The sequence below is a fragment of the Ammospiza caudacuta genome, chromosome 3, assembly GCF_027887145.1.
Source record: "Ammospiza caudacuta isolate bAmmCau1 chromosome 3, bAmmCau1.pri, whole genome shotgun sequence".
NCBI lineage: Eukaryota > Metazoa > Chordata > Aves > Passeriformes > Passerellidae > Ammospiza > Ammospiza caudacuta.
The window spans coordinates 100,846,640-100,852,793 of NC_080595.1; the positions used below are offsets into that span (position 1 = coordinate 100,846,640).

General features: G+C 38.3%; 1 long non-coding RNA gene across 1 annotated transcript; it reads left to right on the forward strand.

Annotated features, from left to right (window-relative positions):
- Positions 1 to 1,420: 1,420 nt before the first annotated feature.
- LOC131556344 (uncharacterized) lies at positions 1,421 to 5,049 on the forward strand. The gene is made up of 3 exons (XR_009274614.1): positions 1,421 to 1,638; positions 2,164 to 2,340; positions 4,855 to 5,049. It is a non-coding gene; the product is annotated as an uncharacterized LOC131556344 (long non-coding RNA).
- The last annotated feature ends 1,105 nt before the right edge of the window (positions 5,050 to 6,154 follow it).

The following is a 6,154-nucleotide window of genomic DNA, read 5'->3' on the forward strand; positions in this document are numbered from 1 at the left end:
GCAAGAGCAGATGATAAAGAGACTCCCTTGCCTTGCAGAGCGTGAAATAATGCAATGGATCAATAGTTCATGTACAAGCTATGTTCTGATCAAATAAAATCATAATTTTTTTCCCGAAGATTTTTGAAAAATAAGGTTCTGGATTCATGGAAAAATCATTACATATCTCATTCATAATGCACTGATAAAGGCTCCATTTTCTACAAACCACACAGTCTTTACAGAGAAGTACAATAAGTTTTGATTTGTAACCAAAGAAAAGTGAAAATTATGCCTTTTAGCAGTCATGCCTTGATTCTGAAGTATAGTTTTACATTCATTGCTACTTAACAGCTTTACCAAATAATAAGTTGTTACGAAAGCAACTAATTTGGTTTAGGATTGTTTTGAAGGCAGCTGTGAAGAAATAGAACTTATCTGTCTGTAAGTTGTAAATTCGTAGAAAAAAAGTGGTTTAAAAATAACAAGAGAAATTGTAAATAAATATGAAAGTGGGAAATCAGGAAAATTAATATCTAGACTGAAAGACAAATAGTTTTCTTATGGTAGCATCACTTAGACTTGAAACTTTAAAGCAAAAATATTTGAAACATTGAAACAAAAAAAAAGGAAAAAATCACTGGGAAAAAGATAGCTTAAATAATGTAATATTTCTTTTATATTTTGAACTTACCAGCTCTGTGATTATGAATGGTTGTAATTTTAGGAGAAAGAAAGGAAAATGTTCATGGTTCAGATGATAGTGGTATTTTTTTGTTTGCCTGCGTGTCTGGGAGAAAAATGCTCTTGTGAAGTTGCTCATATCTCTATACATTCTATTATTTGAAAGGAAAAATACTTTCAGTGGAAATGCATTAAAGAGGTCCATAGACACCCATTGCTTGACTCCAGTTTAAGCTGCAGTTGCAGGATGAGGTCAACAACATCTTGTACCTCTGGTACAGGCATACTTTGTGACTTGAAATCAATGAAGTATTGGAAGCAGCAAACATCTCTCCTGTCCTTATCTCTTTCTATAAAGGAAAGCATCAGATGGCTGATAAAGGTAGTGTTTTTATTATTTCTGTCGGCTTGGTGCCACTTGAGGAAATTCTGGTTTTCCTATTGCAGTGTAATTTTAACTGACTGTAATACCTCTACTTTTGGCCTTTATTACTTGTCTTTTTTTTTTTTTTTTTAATTTCAGAAAACCTTGAGGATATGCAAGATTATGCTATATTCCTGGATCTCAATATTTACGTACTCTGTTTCCTTAATCTAGGGAAAAATAAATGAGCTTTGCACTTTTTTCCTAGTTACTGGCAAAGATATGTTTGTAGAATCTTTTTATCTTTTTCTATCACAACATTTTAGTAAGTCTTGCTGCTAGAATATAATATTCTTGCCCCTTTTTTCACTTGAAAAATATTTATTTGCATGTATTTGTCTTTCTGTTCATATTAGAGCACTGCTGCTAGACCTTTAGTTGTTGACATTCTGCTTTATGGAGCTCCTGAGAAACACATAAGTTCTATTAGACAGATCATTGTGTAAGACTCCTTCACCTGAAACAAAACTGATCCTACTGTTCTTTATGTGTTTACATAGGCTATCCATAGCTGTCTGAAGATACCTGGTATCAGAACTAACAGTTCAAATGTAAGACATTCTCCATTTCATGTTTGTCCTAAATATAAGAACAATGCCTATTTACATAGTAGTAATTTAATTTTCCTTAGAGATGCTTTGTGAAAATAATAAATTAACTTTTTTCTGGTCAAAAAAGGCATTTATATTCAGGTGTTTGTTGTTTTTCTTGTAATAAACAAACAAACAAATAAATAAATAAATAAATAAGATGGAAACCCAAGTTCTAAATCAAAACATTAAGAGAGTAGTGAAGCATTTGTTACCTGAAAGAAATCATAGTAGATTTGTGCCCTTGTTGCTCTGAAGTGCCAAACATTTTATATAGACTTATAAGGAAGTAAAACCAAATACTAGAACTTTTGAATACTGAAAAATAAACTGTTTAAAAATAGCATGCAGATATGGTCAGTTGATGAAACTTTTGGTTCACCATGTCTGATTATTCTGTCATGCAACTAATTTTAAAAATTCTTCTGGATGCTGTGAAAAGAACTGTTTCCTAATTTACATGTTTATATTATTCTTTCCTTATAGAAGAAGCCCAGGATTTCTTTAAATAATGTAGTGGGTTGGCAAGGCTCTGGTAGTGGGAAGATGGAGGAGTGGCTCCTGTGAGAAGTTGCCAGAGGTTTCCTCCGTGTCAGATAGAGCCAATGTCAGCCAGATCCAAGATGAGCCCATCCCTGTTCAAGGCCAAGCCCATCAGCAAAGGTGGTAGCACTTCTGCTTCTGGGGTAATGTATTTAAGACAGGGGAAAAAATTACTGCATGGGAGCAATTGCAGACAGAGAGAGGAGTGAGAATACATGAGAGGAGCAGCTCTGCAGACTCCAGGGTCAGTGCAGAAGAGGGGGCAGGAGATGCTCCAGGTGCCAGAGCTGAGATTCCCCTGAAGCCCCTGGTGCAGCCCCTGGTGAGGCAGCTGTGCCCTGCAGCCCCAGAAGATCCGCAAGGATGCAGAGATCCAACTGTGGCCTGCGGAGGATCCCCATGCCAGAGCAGAAGGATGCCCTGACAGAGTCTGTGACCCCATGGAAAACCTATGCTGGAGCAGGCTCCTGGCAGGACCTGTGGAAATAGGAGTCCATGCTGGAGCAAGTTTGTTGTGTAGGATTTGTGACCCTGCAGTGGACCCACACTGGAGCAGGCTGTGTCTGAATGACTGCACCCAGTGGAAGGGACACAGACTGGAGCAGTTTGTGAATAACTGGAGCCCACAGAAAGGACTGATATTGAAGAAGTTCAGAGACTGTCTCCCATAGGAGAAACATCACACTGCAGGAGGTGAAGAGTGTGAGGAGCTCTTCCTCAGAGGAAGGAGGAGGAGAAAGGAGCGGTAGATACAATGTGTGATGAATTGACCACAGTCCCCATTCCCTGAAAAATCAGGAGTAAAGTTGAGTTTGGAAAGAAGGGACAGGTGGGGAGAATGTGTTTTAAGATTTGGTTTTATTCCTCAATACCCTGCTGTGATGTGACTGGTGATAAATTAATTTCCCCAAGTCAAATCTGGTTTTGCCCATGACAGTAACTGAGTGATCTCTTCCTAGCCTTATCTCAACCTGTGAGGCTGTTTTAATTTTTTTCTCCCTTGTTCAGTTGACGAAGGGGAATGATAAGAGTGACTTGGGTGGGCACATGGCATTCAGCCATGGTCTAACCACCACAGACACTCATTTACGGGATCTTGTGGTTGTGGGCTTGCAATCATTAGCAAAGTAGCAGATTAGATATTGCTGTATTCCCATTAGTACCAGGTGATTGCACCTTCTTAGCTCTTGCATCTTGAGACCTTTTAGGTAATAATACTGACTTCTCATGAGATGTTGTAGGAGGGAATCATGGTTTTATTTCAAATTCATGCCCATATGCACATTCTCATAACTAGTGGAGAATGTGTTTGTCCAAATAGTCTGTCCAACATTGAAGGATTTACAAGGATGTACTGAGGTGGCCTTGCCAGGATTTCCTGTAGTGCCATGGAGGGTAGTGAGCATACTGAGTCATTACCATGGCTCTCAGCTTTTTCCTATGTTGGCAGCCATGACAGTTTTGATACGTGTTTTATATCCCGTAGGAGCTGACCTTAATTATATTTTTTATTCCATCAATTGTTTTATTCTCTCTGAACCCTCTCAAACTTTATGCATAATTTTGATTATCTTTCCTTTCTCTCTGTACCTTTGTGTACCTTTTGTCTCTCTTTGTACCTTTACCCATCCTGTTCAGGGTGTAGGCTGTCCTTTATTTTCTTCTTCTTAATTTTCCTCTCCTTAGTACACTGCATGTACCAGCACAGAAATCATCTTAATTTTCTTATCTAGGTGCCATAAACACTGGGTTTTGAACATCCCTCTTTTGCTGTTTCAATAGCTAGACTATCAATATCCTTTGATTGTCCTATATCATTTCTGTTGCAATTCTGGCTGGGGAGATGTGACAGCATGAGGACCTGAGATTCAACAAGGCCAAGTGACAGGTCCTACACTTTGGCTGCAACAATGCCATGCAGCACTACAGTTTGGGATGAGAGTGACTGGAAAGAGGCCTGGTAGAAAAGGACCTGAGGGTGCTGTTTGAGAGCAGCTGAACATGAGCCAGCATGTGCCCAGTGGCCAGGAAGACCAATGGCATCCTGGCATCAGCAACAGCGTGCTGGGATCGTCCCTCTGTGCTTGGCAGTGGTGGCACCACAAATCCTGTGTCCACAGATCCTGGCACCACAAATCCTGCGTCCAGTTCCAGGCCCCTCTCTGCATAAAAGACATTGAGGGGTTGGAGCAAGTCCAGAGAAGGACAACAGAAGTGGTGAATTTTCTAGAGGATAAGTCCTATGAGGAGTGACTGAGGGATCTAGGGTTGTTCATCCAGGATAAAAGGAGGCTTGGGGGGACCTTATTGTTCTCTACAACCACCTACAAGGACTGTGTGGCTGGAGAGGGAATTAGTCTTTTTTCCCAAGCAATAAGTGACAGTACATAGCCTCAAGCTGAGCCAGGGAAGGTCCAGGCTGGACAAATTTCTTCACTGAAAGGGCTGTTAAACAGTGGAATGGGCTGCCCAGGGAGGTGGTGGAGTCACCATCCCTGGAGGTGTTCAGGAAACAACTAACATGGCATTTAGTGCTATGGGCTAGTTGGCAAGTTGGTAATCAGTCATAGGTTGGATGTGATGATCTCAGAGGTCTCTTCAACCTAAATGATTTGTGATTCTGTGCCATTTCAGGACCAACTTTCAAGTTGCACTGTATATTTCAGCCGAGGTTTTAAAACTACTGCAGTCAACAGAGTCCACCCCGGTCTGAAGCCAAAGTCTTGTTCCTTTCATTGGATAAGGACCAGCAGAAGAAGGTGACCATTTAAGCAGTTTTAGTCCAATATTACACCAAGCAGGAAAACTATACACAGAAAAATATCCAGGATGATTGCTGATTTTCTAAAAGAAACAGGATTTGCAGGTTCATTGGTTCTCTGAAAAGAATTTTGTGATTGGCAGTCTCGGCTAAATGGACACAAAAAGGACCCTTTTCTCTGACCCATTGATTTTTTCATGTTTTTACATGTCATGGAAATCAGGAGATTTATGAAAAGGACCTCAGATTTGTTAACCTCTTGTTACAGATATCCATTTATCATAGCATCCAGGAGATTTTACTAAGTTGTTGAAAAATATATGATGCATTCTAAAATGAGCTGAAACTGAAAAATAATTTCTGAAGTGAGTTGAACCAGTGTAATGTGTGAATACGTGTAATATGATGTCTTGTGACATACACCTTTGACCAAATACTATTAATAATGGTATGCAGGATAATATGGCATTAGTAGTAATAATTGGAAAATCACCTCTTCTTTGGAAGATGAAAACAAACAAAAAAGCTAAATACCTGTCTACACAGTGGTGTCTATTTTTTTCTTCAGTCAAGTCTTTAATGAATCTAAGATGTGGGTATAGTCACAGCAGTTCCAACCCCCATATTGTAAATCTGCAGTGAAAGAGAGCATATGTAAAGAATAAAATTTAACAATCCTTTAATGCTATTTTGAACAAGCTGCAAATGCAATTGTAGAACTATTTTATTTTTCAAATGACCTGGTAGGAACTGCGGTTTGTATAACTCATTTTGTTATGGTATTATGTTTGTGTTGTCCTCTTTTATCATTAATCTACAGAATTATAATTAGAAGTTTGGTTTGATTAAGAAAAACCATAATGTTAAACATTTACTCAAATAAAAACCAAGCCTTTGAGGTTTTCTTTTTAATAAAAAATCTTAATAATTCTTGATTATTTTAAAAGGTAGACAAACAGCATAAAAATGTATTTTAAAAGCATTTCATATAAACACTAGAGTTGTACATAGGTGTTCATATCTATTCTTTCATAATTCTGCCAACTTATTTTAATGTGTATAATGATATATCATAGAGAGATTAATTAGCAATTGCTACTTGACTAAGAAACACTTTGCATATTTTTGGTACCATAGAAACTGCCTATTAAAAAATGCATATAAACATTAATA